A 22,917-nucleotide genomic window follows, 5' to 3' on the forward strand; every position below is an offset into this window, starting at 1 on the left:
AGGTGTTTAAGTTCACCCTAGACTATGCCTCTAATAGGCTAGATCATATGATTCTATCCCTTTGGCTACTTCATAACTCATTCTTCAGGTATGAATTCCTCATCATTGGTTCCTCGCGTTGTTCTCTGCTTCGTCGAGGATCATGTGGAATGCTCTTGCTTTCGGTTTTGGCGGTACATTTGGCCTTGTAGCCCCTTCTTTCTTTGGGCAGTCTTGCTTGAAGTTCCCTTCCTCATTACATTCATAACATACCCTATTGTTGAATGTACATTTATTAGCATAATGCCCATGTTTTCCACACTTGAAACAAGTCACCTCGACAAGTACATTTATTAGCCTCTTCTAGACTCAACAAGTTTGTTCAGTAACAAAAAAGGTAGGGGAACCACGACCCAACTCGACAAGTCCTAAGAATGACTCGTCGAGTCCCCCAAATTATAATTCCATACAATCAATTCTAGTCGGGCTTAATGCGTCCAAAACATTGGGTCGATATAACACGTAAAGTTACAAACTTTACGTTCATGCATGGGCTATTTAGCTCAAATAGCCCTAAAAAGTGGTTCATATGATGCATGGGACTCCCATGGCCATAAAGTTGGCACCTTTATGCCATGGAGTCCCTCAAGGACTTTGGATCTGAATTTATTTCCCCAAAACATGATTGCATCCAGGAATGGTGCCATATTATACTCAAAAAGGCCCTAAACTACTCTATGAAGAGATCTAGTAAAGGAATAGTCAAGGTATAGACTTTATACCTCAGATGAACTAAAAATGGAGCACAAACTATAGATCTACTTGCTTCCTCTTGATCTCCCAAGCTTCCTCTTCCTTTCCAAGCTTTAAAACCACCAAAAACACACAACAATGTCTCAAGAATACTTAAAATGGGCTAGGGTTTTGTGACTGATGTTTGGAGGTGATGGAGGCTGTAGTTAAGGCCAAATAAAGTGTTAAAATAGGGTGCAAACCCTAAAAATTAGGGTTTCACTCTGGCAACCCTACTCGTCGAGTCAAGGTTCTCGACTCATCGAGTAGATTTCGAGTCCCGCATCCAAACCCCCCCCCCCATTCCTACTCGACGAGTTTGAGGACTCCAACTCGTCGAGTCCCTTTGTAAAAATGCATAATTCATATTTAAAATACATACCAAGAACCAGGTGTTACAAATCTCCCCCACTTATTTTTGACTTTGTCCTCAAAACCTGCTGTTGCATCTGGGAAAAGCTCGGGATAGTGCTCCCTCATCTCGTCCTCCGGCTCCCAAGTCCATTTGGAGTCATTGTGGTGTTGTCATTGCACCTTCACCAACTAGACCTTCTTGTTCCTCAGATCCTTTTCTTCCTGTCGAGGATGGCTACTGGTCGCTCAATGTAGTTCAGGCTATCATCCACCTGAGTTTCCTTTAGAGGCATCACCGCAGAGTCGCCTACCAGGCACTTCCGCAGCTAAGAGACATGGATCTGACGAAACTCGGCTGACAGATCCAGCCTATACGCCACCTTGGCCACCTGGGCTGCAACCCTGAAAGAACCAATGTACCTGGGGACCTACTTTCCTAGCTTCCTAAACCGGATGACACCTTTCGAAGGTGACACCTTCAAGAGAACCATATCCCCGACCTGGAACTCCAGGTCCGATCGACGTCTGTCAGCGTAGCTCTTCTGTCGACTCTGAGCAGTCAGAAGCCTACTCCTAATCTGGTGTATCCTCTCTGTCATCTTGAGTACCACCTCGGTACTCCCCATGACCCTCTTTCCAACCTCACCCCATCATACCGGGGTCCTGCACTTCCTCCGATACAACATCTCAAAGGGAGGATGGTCGATACTCGCATGGTATCTATTATTATAGGAAAACTTTTCCATGGGAAGATATGTATCCCAGATACCACGGAAGTCTAGGACACACACCCGCAGCATATCCTCCAGATTCTGGATGGTCCGCTCGCTGTGACCATCCGTCTGCGGATGAAAAGCCGTGCTAAAGTGCAGACGAGTACCCAACTCGTTGTGAAACTTCTTCCACAATCTAGAAGTGAATCGTATATCTCTTTATGAAATTGCGGGAACTTACACTCCGTGTCAAGCTACTACCTCTCTGATGTAGATGTCGTCCAACTTCTCGGCCAAGATACTCTCCCGGTTCGGAATGAAATGGGCAGTCTTGGTCAATCGATCCACGATGACCCAAATCGAATCCATCCCTCGTGCGGTCCTAGGAAGCTTCGTGATGAAATCCATAGTAATGTCCTCCCACTTCTACATAGGGATATCAAATGGCTGCATCTTTCCATGAGGTCTCTGGTGCTCTGCCTTGACCTTCCTATAGGTCAGGCATCTCTCGACGTACCAGAGTACATCCCGCATCATGCAGGGCCACAAGTAGTCAGGGCGAAGATCTCTATACATCTTTGTTGCCTCAGGATGGATGGAAAATCTAGACATGTGGGCCTCATTCATCAAAATCTACCGCACTCCACCCCAGTACGGAACCCAGAACCTCCCATGAAAGGTCAGCAGCCCACAATTGTCATAGTCAAACGAGGCCACCTGGCCTATGATCCGCTCGCACTTTCGGCGCTCTTCCTTCATACCCTGAACTTGTGCCTCTCAGTTCCACTCCAAAAGTAGAGTCACCACCATCTTCCTCAAGTAAATGTATTTGACCGAGGCTACCTTGCGGCTAAGCGCATCGGCCACAATGATGACCTTCCCTAGGTGGTAGAGAATCTCACAATCGTAATCCTTCACCACATCTAGCCACCGACGTTGCCTCATGTTCAGATTTGGCTGATCCATGAGGTACCTCAAACTATTGTGATCTGTGTATATGGTACAACGGAACCCATAGAGGTAATGCCGCCAAATCTTGAGGGCGAAAACAACCATCCCCAACTCCAGATCATGTGTCGGGTAGTTCGCCTCATAAGGCTTCAGCTCCCTCGAGGCGTAAGCGATGACGTGCCCCCTCTGCATAAATACCGCACCCAAACCCAAGATAGACGCGTCACAGTATACTACAAAATCCTCCATTCCCTCTGGCAAGGCTAAAATAGGCACCTCGCACAACCTCCGTCTCACCGTCTCGAAAGCCGCCTGCTGCTCAGGCCCCTAGCGAAATACGACGGCCTTCTTCGTCAGTCGGGTCAAGGGTACTGCTATCTTGGAGAAGTCGTGTATGAAACTACGATAATAGCCTTCTAACCCGAGGAAACTCTGAATCTCAGATGGATACTTCAGAACCTCCTATCTCATCACGGCCTCTACTTTGGTCGGGTCAACCAAAATACCGTTCTGGTTGACAAGGTGCCCCAGAAACCGCACCTCGTGCAACTAGAACTCACACTTGGAGAACTTGGTGTACAAGATCTCCCTCCTCAGGATATCTAAAACCTATCGCAAGTGCTCCTCATGTTGCTTATGCATCTTAGAGTAAACCAAGATGTCATCAATAAAGACACTCACAGACCGATCCAACATCGGTCTACACACGTGGTTCATGTGGTCCATGAACGTGGCAGGAGCATTGGTGAGCCCAAAGGGCATCACTACAAACTTGTAGTGGCCATAGTGAGACTGGAAAGCAGCCTTCTGCACATCCTCATCTCTGACCCTCATCTGATGGTAGCCTGAACGCAAATCTATCTTGGAAAACCAAGATACACCATGTAGTTGGTCGAAGAGAACGTCAATCCTTGGGAGTGGGTAACAGTTCTTCACCGTTATCTTATTCAGCTCCCAGTAATCTATATACATTCGCTGCGACCCGTCCTTCTTCTTCACAAACAAAATCGGGGCTCCCCCAGGCGAACTGCTCAGCCTAATGAATCCCTTGTCTAACAGATCTTGCAGTTGTGTAGACAACTCCTGCATCACGGGAGGAGCCAACCGATATGGTGCCTTGGCCATCGGAGTCGCACCAAGGACTAGGTTGATCATGAACTCCACCTGTTTCTCTGGGGGTATCCCATGCAGCTCCTCTGGAAATAGGTCTAGGTACTCTCACACCACTGGTACATCACTCGCAGTCTCCTTACCCGCCTCCTGGGTATCCATAACGTGGGCGATATACCCTGTGCAACCCTGCTAAAGGTAGCGCCTAGCCCTCGCTGCTGAACACAAAACTGGTCCTTACTGCAGCTTCTCGCCCTGAATCACCAACTCTCCCCCAGTCGGTCACCGCCCAATTAGGGCTCATGCAATCCATGCCTATGATAACCTTGTTCCTACGCAACGGAATGGGAACCAAATCCACTAGGTATCGCTCGTCATACAACCTCAAGACGCAATCTCTGAAAACCTCTGATGCCGGACAGATTGGTCGTCAACAATCTCGACCTTTAGAGGACATTCCAACTTCCCTGAAGACTCAGAAAACCTCTTGCTAAGTGCAAGGGAGAAAAATGACTGGGTAGCCCCCGAATCGAATAACACCTGAACTGGGATACCGTTCACATGGAATGATCCTAAACAACACACAAAACATAGCACAAAAATATCATAAACGACATATAGCAAGAGTTAGGGAGAAGAAAACATACCCATCACCACATCCGGTACGGCACGCGCCTCACCACTGGAGCATCTGTCTTGCTCTGTCGGCCATCCGTGATCCGCATGGTCACGAAAGTTAGAGCTCCTGATGTCAACCTCGGGCAGTTGGCCTTTTTTTGGACCTTCTGATTGTAATGGAAGCAAATCAGGTATGACGTCTGAAGGGTGGGGTAGGGGCAGTGAAATCCCTACCAAAGTGCCCAAGCTTGTCGCACTTATAGCAGCCCGATGATCCCAGTCTACAAACTGATGGATTTTGAGCATTCTAACACTTCTATGGTGTACATGCAACTCTAGATGTTTTGGATCAATGTTTTCTTTAATATACATGCAAACTTTCAAAATACCAAAGCATCATCCTAACTAGCATACAATGAAGTAACTATACTACAAAATTCTAGTTAGATGACATACCTTTTAGTGTAGTTGAAAACCTTGAAATTTTAAGAGCCTAGCACCAATAGTGTGAATGCCTCAAGTGGAACCACAAATCACCACCAACAAATGAAAGAACTAGAGAGAGAATTACTTGCTTCACAATATCAGCTAGCCCTCTTTTAAGATCACTTAGGTGCCAATTTTGGTAGTCTTAGGGTCACTTATATAGTGTGGCAAATTATGGTTACACCATGTAAACCCTAATGACTTTCCATATACCTCATGCTCCATAGGTTAAAACCTCCATGGAGTATCCATGGGTCACCACATGGGTTTAGCCCAACATAAAGAACTATGGATCATTAGCCCACGTTATAAGAATGAATGATTTACCAAATCAACCCCTTATATTTAATTAGTCTCTTTTGATCACAAAATTAATTCCAAATTAATTTTTGATCAATACTAATTAAATAATATGATTTCATATTAATATATTAAAACTTATAAAATATAAATAAATCATAATTATCCTCTTCTCAAAAGTCCATCCTTCAAACTGTCCCGGTGATGTGCAACCCAAATGAACGATGCTACTCTCGGCTCAAGTACATACCAAATATAGTTATGGACTTAGACACCTTATCCAACAGACTCCCACTTGGATAAGTCTAATAACTATAGTTGTAAGTATAACTTCGGGATCCGACTAGCAATCGTGGCTCTTAAATGCTTTTGTCGAACATAGATCTACCATTTTAGATAAGTGATCTTAGAATCCACTGTTCTCAAGATATCAGTCGGACAAACACATGGAACACAATCAATCTTATTTTCCAGCAGCTTTTTTCCCGATTTCTGATTTATTTGACATACAACTTAATCGAACACATCAATTTACTTCTGACCGGGCAAGACACATAAGTCAAAAAAAATCATCGAGGGGCCCAAGATGTCGCTTTTAATCCTCCAAGACTAAAAGGAACAGATAAACTTCGACAATATATACTTGTACTAACTATTTATTAAATCATACACAACAACACGTTTTATAGCATTGAGTTACCTATGCATTTTCGTACTATCAATGTACGATCAACTCATAGTCAACAACTCATATATCTAGGTTTAAAGATTATATGATATTATTGTCTCATGATCACTCAAGATAAATTCCATGAAGTGATACAAGTGAGCGTGGGTTGAATCTAATGCTCAGACCTTATTAGTACTCATGAATGTTATAGCAATGTCTAACCAATTCTAACAATCTACAAGCAATATTCATGACAGTCTTACTTCACTACCTACTTCCAAAGTATGATTGACTATGGATAGTTTGAATAATATAATTATTGTGGAAGTCAAAACACGCAAAATAAAACAATAGTAAATGATTGACACAAGACAGTACCATACTTGTAAATAAAAAGCACCTTTATCTTAAGCATCAAATGTCAATTACATTTCAACTATTACAAGTTTCAAAAGCTATCTAATCATTAAAACTAATATCATCACTCAGCCCAATGCGCCTCGCTTGCTGTAAATGCGTAACCCTACTCAGTCCCTTCGTGAGGGGATCTGTCGGGTTCTCATATGATGATACCCTCTTTGCCACGAGGATTCCTTCTTCTATCTTGTGTCTTTTGAAGTGATATTTCATGTCGATGTGTCTGGACCTGCCATGATCCCTCGGTTCCTTGGCTAAGGCAACCGCACTATCGCTGTCACATAAAATCTCCACAGGCTCCTTTATAGCTGGTACAACTCTAAGGTCTCCGATAAAGTTCTTTAGCCATATCGCCTCATTTTTCTCTTCACTTGTTGCTATGTACTCTGATTCACATGTTGAATCAGCTACAGTCTCCTGCTTGGAACTTTTCCAAGTAATTGATCCTCTATTTAGGGTAAACACCCAACCTGATTGAGAGCGAAAATTATCTCTGTCAGTTTGAAACCTGGCGTCACTATACCCCACCACTCTCAAGTCATCACTCCTACCAAGTGTAAAGACCCAGTCCTTAGTCCTCCGCAGGTACTTGAGAATGTTTTTTTTACCTCAGTCCAGTGAGCCTTGCTAGGATTCCCTTGATATCTGCTGACCATGCTCAAAGCAAAAGCCTCATCAGGGCGAGTACAAGTGAACAGCTGAAGCATATGGTAATCGACTCATCTCAGCTATCTCAGCCTTTGTACTCGGACTCTGAGCCTTGCTTAGTCTGGCACTGTGTTAGATCGGTAAGTCACCTTTCTTGGAATTATGCATGTTGAACCTCTTCAACACTTTATCCAAATAGGTACCTTGACTAAGTCCAATTAGTCTTTTACTCCTGTCTCTCAATATCCTTATCCCAAGGATATAGGCAGCTTCTCCAAGGTCCTTCATAGCGAAACACTTCCCAAGCTAGGATTTCACCTCCTGTAAGGTTGGGATGTCATTTCCTATTTGTAGTATGTCATCCACATACAGTACCAAAAAGCTAGCTATACTCCCACTAGCTCTGACATATACACATGACTCATCCTCACTTCTCGAAAAGTCCTCACTTCTTAAAAAGCCAAACTCTTTGACTTTCTCATCGAAACAAAGATTCCATCTGTGAGATGCTTGTTTTAATCCATAAATGGATATCTCAAGCTTACACACTCTATTAGGGTACTTAGCATAGACAAAACCCTCTAGCTGAATCATGTAAACATCCTCAGCCAACTTCCCATTAAGAAAAGCAGTTTTGACATCCATTTGCCATATTTCATAGTCATGAAATGCAGCAATGGCTAGCATAACCCTAATAGACTTAATCTTCGTTACTGACGAGAAGGTCTCATCATAGTTAACTCCTGGAGTTTGAGTAAAGCCCTTCGCAACCAGTCGCGCCTTATAAGTTCATACCTTTCCATCCATGTCAGTCCTCTTCTTGAAGATCCATTTGCACTCGACTATCTTACGACCCGGTACATTGTCAACCATGTTCCAAACTTGATTGTCATACATGGACTGAATCTCGCTGTCCATCGCCTCTTTCCATTTAGCATAATCGGGGCCCGCCTTGGCTTCATTGTAGTTGTTAGGTTCATCCAAATTTACCAGTGTGCTATCAGTGATAAATGTATCACCTTCTGCTGTAATATGGAAACAATAGAACTTAAGTGGAACACTAACTCTACTGGAATGCCTTAGAGGTACAGATTTGTCGATTGGTTTAACAGAAGTTTCCTCCTCAGGTTGATCGCTAGTGTTTGAGGTTCCTTCATCGCATGACTTTTGAATCTCTTCAAGGTCAATTTTCCTCCTACTGTCTCCTTAGACTATGAGCTCTTCTCATGAAAAACTCTTATCCTTGCAACAAAGACAACATTGTCACTCGGTCTGTAGAAGAGATAACTAAAGGATTTATGCGGGTAGCTGATGAAAATACACCGCTCACTCTATAGTTCGAGCTTGTCGTGAGTCTTGCACCTCACGAAAGCCTCGCAACCCCAAACCTTGATGTGGTCTAATGTGGGATCCTTCCCAGTCCATATCTCGTGACGTGTTTTAGCAACCTTCTTAGTTGGGACTAGATTAAGGATATGGGCGACAGTCTCTAAGGGATACCCCCATAATGAGATAGGTAACGAAGCTCGACTCATCATGGAACGAACCATGTCCAACAAGGTTCGGTTGCACCTCTCAGCCACACCATTAAGTGGTGGTGTCCTAGGTGGCGTCAACTGTGAAACAATTCAACACTCCTTAAGGTAGTGTAGGAACTCGATACTAAGATACTCACCACACCAATATGATCATAGTATCTTTATCTTCCTGCCGAGCTGATTCTCCACTTCTTGCTCAAACTCTTTGAATCTTTCAAAAGTTTCCGACTTATGCTTGATCAAGTAGACATATCCGTATCTACTATAATCATCAGTAAATTCACATAGAAGCGGGTAGCATCCCTTGTGGCGGTTCTGAAGGGCCACACACATCGGTGTGTATGAGATCCAACAAAACTTCACCCCTTTCACAAGTACAAGTGAAGGGTGATTTAGTAATCTTTCCAAGTAAGCAAGATTCTCAAGTGTCATCCGACCTTAAGTCAAATGACTCCAAAACTCCAGCCTTTTGGAGCTAACCTATGCATTTCTTGCTGACACGTACAAGGCGACAATGCCACAAGCATGCTTTATCCAATTCATTGGAAGAATCGACATGCAACACATCATTTCCTAAGTTGTCTGCAGCATTCACAGTTTCATATACATCATTACAAGGTAATGCTTTAAAATAAAAAACACCTTATAGTAAGCATTTATAGCACCAATTTAATTATCAAATGAAAAATTATAACCTTGTTTGTACAAACAATGAAAGGAAATAATACTTCTCGCCATATCAGACGAGTAACCACAATTATTCAAATTTATTTGTAACCCACTACTAAGAAATAAAGAGTAAACTCCAATCTTGGTTACAAGTGAAACCTACCTTCTCCCCATGATCAAGTCTATCTTCCCGTGCTCCACATCATTACTTCTTTTTAGGCCCTGAACATCAGAACAAATGTGAAATCCACAACCTGTGTCAAGAACCCAAGAGTTAGAATGTGATGAGTTTTTAGATAGAATAGTATAAATACCTGCATGTGTTGGTTTAACCTTCCCATCTTTAACATTGTGAAAACCTGAAACTTCCATCTTGTACGATTGGTCAACTATATCAATGTTTAACTAAATTCCGTTACCTTTTAATGTCGTTTAAAGGTTCGTTTAAGTGTTCTAAGCATGAGTACAGCCGGGAATGAGTTTAGGAATAAGTCAACACGTCCTATAGAAGCAAAATCAGGCCATACACACTCATGAGAGGTGTGTATGGCCGCATACACGGGTGTGCGGCCGCACACCCATCCCCCCCGCCGCACACTCACCCATATATATATATATATATATATATATATATATATATATATATATATATATATATATATATATAGGGTGACCCCTTCATTCACTCTTTTCCTTCTTGGTTGCACTCTACTTGTCTCTCTCTAGAAAATCCTTCAAGAACACTCTAAGGGGCCTAAAAAATGTGAAGTACTCCAATATTCAGCTTGTTATCTGGTAAGAAACCTTAATCTAAGCTCAAAACTTTTCATTGTTCTTCATCACTTGAAGGTGTACGGCTGCACACCTTCATATGGTGGTCGTACACACCCCAAAGACCCTCCAAAGTGAGAGTTTGGCCCCCTATATTCGAGTTAAGACTTGGTTTGAACCTTGAAACACCTCAAAATCGACTTTTGGAGCTCAAATGAGGAGTGTACGGCCGCACACACTGTGTACGGCCGCACACACCCTCTGTACGGCCGCACACTCCTGTGTGCAGCCGCACACACTTCCTGGCCACACTCCCTGGCCGCACACACACCAAATCCGTGATTTTGTGGCCATACACCTCCCTTACTTGATCATATATGGATCCAACACTTAGTTCTAGTGTTTCCAAGTCTTTAGGGTGTTTTTCCATCATGGGTTGTCATGGAATACTCAATCTAATACATATATGTGCAATATATGTTAATAGGGTCCACTCGCGTACAAGACATCAGTTGACACTCGACGCTCATAACCAATCGAACATTCGGATCCTACGATAAATTGTGAGTTCATACCCATACAATTTTTTGAGTTTTTCATGTTTTTTGGGGGGGATACAAGCTAAACATAAAGGTTTTCATAACTTAAAAACTGATGCAATTACAACGGTTTTCTATCAAACATTTAGACACAATTATCCCTTTTGTAATATGCGGAGCATAAGGGACGTTTTCTAATCATAATTGCATACTTTTCAAAATAACACTTGAACGCAACTAACCATTCAAACTATAATGGGTATAGTTTGGGATTTCAATACCAGTCTTACAGATTCAAACTTCATGCAAAGTCAAACATATAAACTATGTTAGATTCAGTTTATTCATTACTACGAATACAAAACTAGGGTATTTTGCTAAATAATTATTTTGTGTATAATTATTTATTCTCTACACCGTTACAAACGATTTCGAACTCGAGAACAACCGAACAACATGTAAACGAGTTAACACAGGATTGTGAGACTAATCTTCGTTATGCCCCTTGGGGTACCAATAAATCCTCTCAGGTAGTATAACTAGAGTCTCCTGGAGGGAGAACGTGAAATTTGTGAATAGATTTATTCGGGACTAATAATCCCACTCCTGAACTGTTAGCTACAGTCAGGCAGGCACGCCAGGGTGACAAATTTTGGTAAACGTGCGACGCCTGAAGAAATGTCAAGGAGGTCATCAGTCATATTAGTATGGTTATACGAACTCACAATAGTATCGACTAACCTTTGTTTACGGGATTTCTTTCTCCTATTGTTTTATTTTTAGTAATAAAACTACTATACATACTGGTGGTAGCTAGGGTTTTCGAACAGAACTTACAATACATACTGGTGGTAGCCAGGATTTTCGAACAGAACATACTTTTCATAACAGAAACCAACAAACATGTTAGAAAATATTGGATTTTTTTGGCAAGCATGCATACATATTTTAGAACTTGTTAACAATGGTTTTCGATACAAACGAAATTTACTTATAATGAAAAGAAACCATTTATACAAATTCGGTGACTAGTTTTCAATACACAAAAACATGCTTATGAACTCACTAGCTTTATGCTGATACAATTTCAAAACCGCTTGTATTCTCATGGAAACGATAGATAGGTACTTTGCTAGCTTTTAGAGAAGACGGAGAAATTTTGGAGTCTCGTCTTCGTCTTTTGTTTAAACTAATATACTGTTATGTACAAACTATGTTCTCAAAACAGATGTAAATATTCATATTGTAATGTAATGGTTATGTTTACTTTGGTCGCTATGATACGATTGTTGTGATACTACATATGACGTCACCCGCCCCGGACGTTTCCGCCGTTGTTTTTCTGACGGTTCGGGGGTGTGACAGATTGGTATCAGAGCTTTTGCTTATAGTGAACTAAGTATGCCGAACCTTACATTGTATACAACTATAAACACTAAGGGGCCGAAGTGCTCTGAACTAAAAGTATACTTTAAAATATAAGTGTTTTGCAATGAGTATACAAGTATACCTATATACTAGAAACAGTAACCACGAGTAGAACAAAACAAAAGTAATTGGATGTTGGACACTGCGGTTAAACTTGGGCAGTTATGTAATCATGTCTAGGGTCAATATAGCCTGATCAATTATATTCATTCGAGACATGACCAACATGTGCTTGGCAGTGACTGTGGTGTGCAGTAGGCCTAAAACTTACCAAATATCCATACAACAAGACATCCGTACAACAAAACATAAAATACTATAGGAGTATTTTTCTAGAGTCAAATTCTTTGTAAAGATTCACTTCCAAGTGTTGCTACTCATTCTTCTTGCAATAAATTCTTTGCATTCGTAGTTTTTCCTTGTTTATCGCTTAGTAGAAGACTCCAGCTATCATACTGAGATATTTCCTGCTTCATATCTCCTGATTCAATTCAGAGGACTTACCATACTCTTCTTCCTGATCATTTATAGAGCAAGATGCCTCCAAGGAAGAGACCCAGCATAAAGAACAACAATCCCCCGCCGCCACCTGCTCAGTTCGATCCCTTTATGTTTCATGCAGCCGTTACTGCCGTTGTGGTTGCCGCAATGTCACAGATGAATCCTGGCGGTTCTGGTGGGTCGGGAGGTGGTACCCATCTCCAAAATCAGGAAGGTAGTTAGGGACACCAGAAGGAGTGTTCCTATAAAGACATCATGAACGCAAAACCCACGTCCTTCAACGACACTGGAGGTGTTATTGCCTTGACTCGATGATTCGAGAAGATCGAGTCTATCTTCGAAATTTGTTCTTGTTCGGAAGCCAACAAGGTGAAATTCGCCGCCTGCACTTTCACCAACAGAGCATTGACCTGGTGGAATAGTCGAGTGAAATCCCTAACCCTGCCAGTAGCAAATGCTATGGGTTGGGAGAGCTTGAAAGAGCTCATGCTTGCTGAGTACTGCCCATGGGGCGAAATGCAGAAACGGGAGCACGAAATCTGGAACCTAAAGATGAAGGATTCCGATATTTCTGCCTACACTTCTAGGTTTGAATACCTCGCACTTCTTTTCCCGGGAATGGTCACCCCGAAAAGCAAGAAGATAGAGAGATACATTTGGGGATTGACGCCCCCAAATTTAGGGAACGTCTTGGCTGCTACGCCAATCACTTTTTATAGCGCCAAGTGCTTGGCACGGACCCTTATAGATCATGGAGTTGATCTTGATGCAACAACAGCCACTCCTAAACCAGCAAAGGAGAGTGGTGAGAATAAAAAGAAATTCTGGAACAAGCGAAAGGGTGAGAGTTCGCAAGGGTCCTCCGAGAAACAACAAACAGTGGCAATCCACGCTATTACTACTCCTACTGCTACCCCCACCACTCAAGCACCTACCGGTAGGTATGCTGGTACCCTTCCTCAGTGCGACAAGTGTAATTTTCATCATCATGGGCAATGCCGCGAGATGTTGTGCAAAAGTTGTGGGAAGAAGGGCCACACAGCTTAATTTTGCAGAACACCAGCCCCACCAACCAATCAGACGCTTGGGGCAAGTGTCGGTGAAGCCTATTATGGTTGCGGAGAAGTTGGGAACTACAAGAGAGATTTCCCCAAGGCAACAACCGCTGGAAACACTGGGAGAGTGCTAGCAATGGGTCAGGAGGAAGCAGTTGCAGATCCCACCATTGTTACGGGTACGTTCCTCCTTGACAACTCTTATGCATGCATTCTTTTCGATTCTGTTGCGGAAAGAAGTTTTGTTAGCCATTAATTCAAACATCTTCTCAAGCATAAACCTCAATGATTAACCGAAACATTTACCGTCGAGATGGATAACGGTGAGAAAGAGAATGCTAACAACATATTCATAGGTTGCACCCTTACCCTCAACGATCATTCTTTTTCCATTGACCTTATGTCGGTCTCCATAAAAACCTTCGATGTCATCATTGGCATGGATTGGCTGAGCCCCAATCATGCTGATATCCTTTGTTACGAAAAGCTATCTGTCTCAATCTCCTCTCTGGCAAAACCCTCATGATCTATGGTGATAAAATTAGCTCCATCCTTCGTATCATCTCGTGCATCAAAGCCCAAAAACTTCTGCGAAAGGAGTGCCATGCATTCCTAGCCCATGTGATAAATGAGAAACAGGAAGTTAAGGACCTCGAGAGCATCCCCGAAGTCTACAATTTTCCTGATGTCTTTCCATAAGAACTTCCGGGAATTCCTCCCGAGCGCCAAGTCGAGTTTCGCATCGACTTAATCCCCGTAGCTACCCCCGTAGCTAAGTCCCCATATCGCTTAGTGCCGGAAGAAATGAAAGAAATGTCCATCCAGCTCAATGAGCTACTCAACAAAGGATTCATCAGACCGAGTTCCTCACCCTGGGGAGCCCCGGTTTTATTTGAGAAAAAGAAGGATGGATCCTTTCGGATGTTCATTGATTACCGCAAACTGAACAAGCTCACCATCAAAAACCATTATGCTCTTCCTCAGATCGATGACCTTTTCGACCAGCTTCAAGAAGCCAGCTATTTCTCCAAAATAGACCTCAGATCAGGGTTCCATCAGCTACGAGTCCATGAGGGTGAGGTTCCTAAAACAGCATTTCGGACTCGATATGGTCACTAAGAATTTGTAGTAATGCCCTTCAGTGTAACCAACGCACCGGAAGTATTCATGGACCTGATGAATCTGGTGTGCCATCCTTTCTTGGACAAGTTCGTTATCGTGTTCATCGACAATATACTTTCTTATTCTAGAAGCGAGGAAGATCACAAACAGCATTTGAGATTATTGTTGGAAACTCTAAGGACCGAGAGGCTATACACTAAATTCTCCAAGTGCGAATTCTGGATTCGAAAAGTAACCTTCCTAGGTCACATGGTATGTGAGGAAGGCATACACGTGGACCCATCCAAAATCAAAGCGATAGAAAATTGGTCAGCACCGAAGATACCCATGGAAATCCGTCAATTCTTGGGTCTTGCTGGCTATTATCGTAGATTCATCTAGAATTTCTCCAGAATTGCCAAGCCCTTAACCACTCTGACTCAGAAAGGTGTACCCTTTTGTTGGAGTGAAAAGAAGACACTGCATTCCAAACATTGAAGCGAGCCTTGTGCAGCGCACCTATTCTGTCTCTGCCCAATGGGACAAAGGACTTTGTTGTCTACTACGATGCATCTAACCGGGGCTTAGGTTGTGTGCTTATGCAGTGAGGAAAGGTTATTACCTATGCCTCGAGGCAGCTAAAAGCATACGAAGTCAATTATACAACTCACGACCTGGTGTTGGGAGCAGTGGTCTTTGCACTGAAGAGTTCGAGACATTACCTCTATGGAACCAAGTGCACGATCTTCACTGACTATAAAAGCCTGTGACACATCTTCGACCAGAAAGACTTAAACATGAGACAACGGCGATGGGTAGAACTACTCGGTCACTATGAGTGCGAAATCCGCTACCATCCCGACAAGAACAATGTGGTGGCAGATGCCCTTAGCCGAAAAGAATGCTCAAGCCATAAAGTGAAGATACTAACAATGACTATCCATTCCCACTTATCCGCACAAATCAGAGAGGCTCAGCAGGAAGCCCTAAAACCAGAGAACATGGCAGATAAAGCCTTAAGGGGGATGGAGAAAAACTTAGAGATCAAGGGAGACGGAGTCTATTACTTCATGAACCGTATCTGGACCCCAAAGTTCGATGGATATAGAGAGGATGTCATGAACGAAGCTCACAAGACTAGATACTACGTTCACCCAGGATCGGATAAGATGTACTTTGATCTCAAGAAACCATATTGGTGGCCAAACATGAAAGCTGAGATCGCTACCTTCGTGGGCAAGTGTCTGACTTGCGCCAAGGTGAAGGTCGAATATCAGAAGCCCATAGGTTTGCTACAGAAGCCCGAGATACCTGAGTGGAAGTGGGAGAGGATTACCATGGATTTCATCACCAAATTACCCAAATCTCCGAGTGGGTACAACACCATCTGGGAAATAGTCGACCGATCGACAAAATCCACTCACTTCCTGCCGATCAAAGAAACATTCAAGATGGAAAGGCTCACACGAATCTATATCCAAGAGATAGTTCGACTGCACGGTGTGCCTGTGTCCATTATCTCCGATCGAGATAGCAGGTTCACTTCTAGATTTTGGCAGTCCCTGCAGAAGGCTCTTGGAACTAAGCTGGACATGAGCACAACATATCATCCTCAGACAGATGGACAGAGTGAGAGAACCATTCAGACTTAGGAAGACATGTTGAGAGCATGTGTCATCGACTTTGGTAAATCGTGGGACACTCATTTACCCTTGGTTGAGTTTTCTTACAACAACAGTTACCACACCAGCATCAAGGCTGCCCCGTTCGAAGCCCTCTATGGTCGCAAGTGTAGATCTCCTCTGTGCTGGGCTGAGATGGGTGACACGCAGCTAGCCAAGGAACAAGTCCCCGATAGTACTCTCACTGGCCCTGAAATCATCCGCGAAACCACTGAAAATATCATTCAAATCCGAGAACGATTGAAAGGCTCTCGAGACAGACAAAAGAGCTATGTCGATAAACGACAAAAACCCTTGGAGTTCCAGGTTGGAGACTGTGTCCTGTTGAAGGTCTCACCCTGGAAAGGCATGATATGCTTTGGAAAGCGTGGGAAACTAAATCCAAGGTACATAGGACCTTTCAAGATCCTCGCTAGAATCAGTCCAATAGCATACTAACTTTGATTACCTCAAGAGCTTAGCAACATCCATCCTATATTCCATGTCTCTAGTCTTAAAAAGTGTTTATCCGACGAAACCCTTATGATCCCTCTTGATGAGAACCTCAACTTTGTGGAAGAACCAATCGAAATCATGGGTCGGGAGGTATGAAATAAAGCCACATCCCGATAGTGAAGGTTCGCTGGAATGCCAAGCGGGGACCTGAATACACTTGGGAACGCGAGGATTCAATGAAATAGATGTACCCCGATCCTTTTTCCAAATCCATGATTTGTACCTCTACTCTTACCTTTATTCTTGAATTTCGGGACGAAATTCCCTCTAACGAGGGGATGATGTGACAACCCGAAACTTCCATCTTGTACGATTGGTCAACTATATCAACGTTTAACTCAATTTTGTTACCTTTTAACGTCGTTTAAGGGTTCGTTTAAGTGTTCTAAGCATGAGTACAGCCGGGAACGAGTTTAGGAATAAGTCAACACGTCGTATATAAGAAAAATCGGGCCATACACACTCATGAGAGGTGTGTACGGCCGCACACCCATCCCCCCAGCCACACACTCACCCCTATATATATAGGGTGACCCCTTCATTCACTTTTTTCCCTCTTGGCTGCACTCTACTTCTCTCTCTCTACTTTCTCTCTCTAGAAAATCCTTTAAAAACACTCTAAGGGGCCTCAAAAACGTGAAGTACTCCAACATTCAGCTTGTTATCTGATAAGAAACCTTAATCTAAGCTCAACACTCTTCATTGTTCTTCATGTTCTTCATCACTTGAAGGTGTACGCCCGCACACCTTCATATGGTGGTCGTACACACCCCAAAGACCCTCCAAACTGAGAGTTATGGCCCCCTATATTCGAGTTAAGACTTGGTTTGAACCTTGAAACACCTCAAAATCGACTTTTGGAGCTCAAATGAGGAGTGTACGGCCGCACACACTGTGTACGGCTGCACAGACCCTCTGTACGGCCATACACTCCTGTGTGCAGCCGCACACACTTCCTGGCCGCACTCCCTGACCGCACACACACAAAATCCGTGATTTTGTGGCCATACACCTCCCTTACTTGATCATATATGGATCCAACACTTAGTTCTAGTGTTTCCAAGTCTTTAGGGTGTTTTTCCATCATGGATTGTCATGGAATACTCAATCTAATACATATATGTGCAATATATGTTAATAGGGTCCACTCGCGTACAAGACATCAGTTGACACTCGACGCTCATAACCAATCGAACATTCGGATCCTACGATAAATTGTGAGTTCATACCCATACAATTTTCTGAGTTTTTCATGTTTTTTGGGGGGGATACAAGCTAAACATAAAGGTTTTCATAACTTAAAAACTGATGCAATTACAACGGTTTTCTATCAAACATTTAGACACAATTATCCCTTTTGTAATATGCGGAGCATAAGGGACGTTTTCTAATCATAATTGCATACTTTTCAAAATAACACTTGAACGCAACTAACCATTCAAACTATAATGGGTATAGTTTGGGATTTCAATACCAGTCTTACAGATTCAAACTTCATGCAAAGTCAAACATATAAACTATGTTAGATTCAGTTTATTCATTACTACGAATACAAAACTAGGGTATTTTGCTAAATAATTATTTTGTGTATAATTATTTATTCTCTACACCGTTACAAACGATTTCGAACTCGAGAACAACCGAACAACATGTAAACGAGTTAACACAGGATTGTGAGACTAATCTTCGTTATGCCCCTTGGGGTACCAATAAATCCTCTCAGGTAGTATAACTAGAGTCTCCTGGAGGGAGAACGTGAAATTTGTGAATAGATTTATTCGGGACTAATAATCCCACTCCTGAACTGTTAGCTACAGTTAGGCAGGCACGCCAGGGTGACAAATTTTGGTAAACGTGCGACGCCTGAAGAAATGTCAAGGAGGTCATCAGTCATATTAGTATGGTTATACGAACTCACAATAGTATCGACTAACCTTTGTTTATGGGATTTCTTTCTCCTATTGTTTTATTTTTAGTAATAAAACTACTATACATACTGGTGGTAGCCAGGGTTTTCGAACAGAACTTACAATACATACTGGTGGTAGCCAGGATTTTCAAACAGAACATACTTTTCATAATAGAAACCAACAAACATGTTAGAAAATAATGGATTTTCTTGGCAAGCATGCATACATATTTCAGAACTTGTTAACACTGGTTTTCGATACAAACGACATTTACTTATAATGAAAAGAAACCATTTATACAAATTCAGTGACTAGTTTTCAATACACAAAAACATGCTTATGAACTCATCAGCTTTATCCTGACACGTTTTCAAAACCGCTTGTATTCTCACGGCAATGATAGACAGGTACTTTGCTAGCTTTTGGAGAAGATGGAGAAATTTTGGAGTCTCGTCTTCATATTTTGTTTAAACTAATATACTGTTATGTACAAACAATGTTATCAAAACAGATGTAAATATTCATATTGTAATGTAATGGTTATGTTTACTTTGGTTGTCGTGATACGATTGTTGTGATACTACGTATGACGTTACCCGCCCCCGGACGTTTCCGCCATTGTTTTTCTGAAGGTTGTGGGGTGTGACAAACATCCTATAAGTATTTTGGGCAGCTTCGCTTCCAGTGCCCTTTTCGTGACAGTAGAAACACTCTGCTTCTTCAGGAATGGAAATGGGAGCAGCAGAACCAACCTTGGTCCCACTTGAAGAGGATCCATCAAGAGACTTTCCCTTGCGGCTCTTTGAGGGAGCCTTCCTCTTCTTCCCTTTCCCTTGTCTAATTGCTAGAACATGGGTGGTGGTAGGTGTATTAACATCGGATTTACCTTTGAGACCACTTTTGGCAGTCCTCAAAAGCCCTTGAGGTTTGCTAAGTGTGACATCCTCCTTGTTCATATGATAGGTCATTCAGAACTGATCATAACGTGGAGGTAAGGAGTGTATAATGATATCTATAGCTAGCTCCTTAGGTAAGTTCACATTCAACTTTAGCAATCGGTCCACAAACCTCTGCATTTTCTACAAGTGGCTCGTGATGGGTTCACCATCCTTCATCTTGGTTGTTATCATGGAAGTGATGATTTCATACCTCTCTTGAAGAGAACTCTGATGGTATCTTTCCATTAGGTCCTGGTGCATCTCAAAAGGTTAGAAGTCCTCATAGGACTTTTGGAGTTCTGTTGACATAGTGGCAAGCATGATACAAGCTACCTTGGTGGCATCCTTTCATGTGCCTTAAACTCAGCAATATCCTCAGGAGTAGCAGAAGACTCATTGATTTCCTTAAGCTCCTTGTCTAGGACATATTCATTGTCCTCATAGCGAGTGACTATCCTGATGTTCCTAATCCAATCATTGAAGTTAGAACCATCAAAGATGAATCTCCTACAAAGGTTTATGAGAAAGAAGGAGCCAGTAGGGTTTGAGCCAAAAGCAGTGTTGGAATACATCTGAAAAGAAAGAAAGACAAGTTTAGATTAGATAAAGAGTCCTTAATAAAACACCCAAATGAAATATTAAGGCTAGGACCCAACATAATGTTTTACAAATTGGAAAAGGGATGCCGTAATCCAACTTGCAAAATATTTGAAGGTAGGTAAATGACGATTTACCAATTTCCACCATGAAAAACGAAATATTTTTAAGTTTTAATTGGATTGAAACTCCTAGATCCTTTAAGATTCATTGAACAATTCAATGGCATGTTTAAATCTCGATTATGCCCTTCAGGTTTGTGACTAGGATACCGAGGATCATAAACAAGGTGTGAATAACCTTTCAAAATGTGCTTGGTACTCTCGACTTTATCACCCAATCAATGTGTCGGTTAACCACACACACTCCATTGATCTTATGATAAACATCTAGCCACCATTTTCCACCCTTACTAGTCCAAGTTATTGTGTCGGTTAACCACACACGCTCCATCAAGGACTTGGTAAGGTGCAAAGTGCAATTTTCATGGATTAGCATCAATTTCATATTTTCCTAAAGTAATTAAGATTGGGAATTTAATAAAACATTTAGCTACTTTATTATCATTATACTTAATTATAATTATAGTCCTATCCTACCCGTTCGGCAAACGACCCTCCACCAATCAAGGAAGCGGTGGGTGAGAGTGGACACCCATTAAACTGCCATTTTATAGGCACTAACCTTATACCCCCCCCCCCTTATAGACTGGATTCGTGAATGAGGCCTACTAACGATAAGACTGACATGATCTTATATATATATATATATATATATATATATATATATATATATTAACTTATAATACTATAAAGTATAAGGGTTAAATTTTAAACTTTTTAAAATTCTAGGGTTTGGAATTAAAGTATTCTAAAGTGACTTTACAAATTCCAAAACTTGAGGGCAAGTTTTGAAGCTTGTCAAAACTCTTCAAGTCAATAACATATGATTTTAATGACATCTTTAATAGAAAAGCCTTTCATGTTCCATAACATCCATAACTTGAGGCTCTGATTTCATATTAATATATTAGAACTAATAATATATTAATAAATCATAATTATCCTCTTCTCAAAAGTCCATCCTTTAAATTTTCCCGGTGAAGTGCAACCCAAATGGATCATGCTACTCTCAGGTCAAGTACATACCAAATATAGTTATGGACTTAGACACCTTATCGAACACAAACTCCCTAATGAGTCTTACCGCATTTCCCACAGTGGCTCCGGCCCTGCTGGTCCTTCGACCTAGTTTTGGATCCCTTGGGTTTCTTCCCTAAAACCCTAGTAATATGTCCAACCTCCGTCTTCCTCTTCCGGGTGTGCTCATTGTCAATCTCCCTCTTTATTGCCCTGGCTATCATGTCCTCCAAAGTCGGGCATGATGAGTAGTTGACATGTTTCTGGATGTCAGCTCTCAACATATCATAGTACCGGGTCTTCCTCATTACCTCGTCCCGCGCGTACTGAGGTACCAGTAGGGCCCTCTCCTTGAACTTGGCGGTAATCTCCGTCACCGACTCAGTCATTTGTCTCATGTCAACAAACTCCTTGGCCAACTGCTAAATCTCCACAGCTGGTGCAAACTCAACGCTAAACCTGGTCACAAAGTTCGACCAGGTCATAGCTTTAATGGTTGGGCTCCTAAAGAATCATCGACCGCCTCCCGCTAATCTCGAGCTCATTCTCTCAAACAACTTGCAGAATACCGGACCTTCGACCCCTTAGGGAAGAAGCTCGTCAACTGAGCAGAATCGATGTCTACGATCCACCTCCTGGAAACAATGGGGTCCTTCACCCCGTGGAAGTTTGGCGCACCACACCCCCTAAAATCCTTGAAGGAGAGTGTGTGTGTCCCTCACTGGGTAGATGTCATGTCGCTCCTGAACGCCCTGGGGCGCTCCTCTATCAGCTTGATGATCCCTTCCTTGATCGACCCGAAAATCACCGGGGCCTCCTCAAGGATGCCTCTCGTGATCTCGGACGCAATGAACTCGCATAGTCCGTCATCAACCGGTTCGGAACCTGCACCTGAACCTAATCTTGACCCTGACCCTGAACCTCCTGCTCCGTAACGTGTCACCACCATTCTGAAACAAAACCCATAATCATCAGGGTCACACATAATCTCTAGAGGTCTCACTCGCTCTACAAGTTCCTTGGTTCTATCTCATCCCTCCTTGAATCGAGTACGGATCCTCTGCTTTCAGCATTATGGGCCCATACTACCTTCCACATCTATCTGTACTTTCCTTAAGGATTTCCTTGACTTCACCAAGTCCCTTCTACTACTACTGCTCACTGCTCTAATCTCATCCTAGGCTTACCATACGGTAACTCTCCGACCTACTATCCGCCATCAGATGCATAAGAAATTCATGTTACCTTTACCTAACTAGCTCGCGAATACCATTACATATCACTAAGACCATATAATTCGTCGAATGAGAGATCCTACCCTATAACGGTTGGACTCAAACAAGAGCTGCGAAATAGGGCTAGACTTATCCTTTTGAAATTATTTAGTTCTCGCAATATGTAACTTAACGTATCCATTTACTAGTTAGTTAACGATAACTAGAACTACTAAAAGCATAAAGAAAGCAGCATTCAATCATTGAGTAACAAAACCAAGCATATCATATTCAGTCCATCT

Source organism: Lactuca serriola, chromosome 4, assembly GCF_051521515.1.
Source record: "Lactuca serriola cultivar US96UC23 chromosome 4, Lser_US96UC23_V15, whole genome shotgun sequence".
Taxonomy (NCBI): domain Eukaryota; kingdom Viridiplantae; phylum Streptophyta; class Magnoliopsida; order Asterales; family Asteraceae; genus Lactuca; species Lactuca serriola.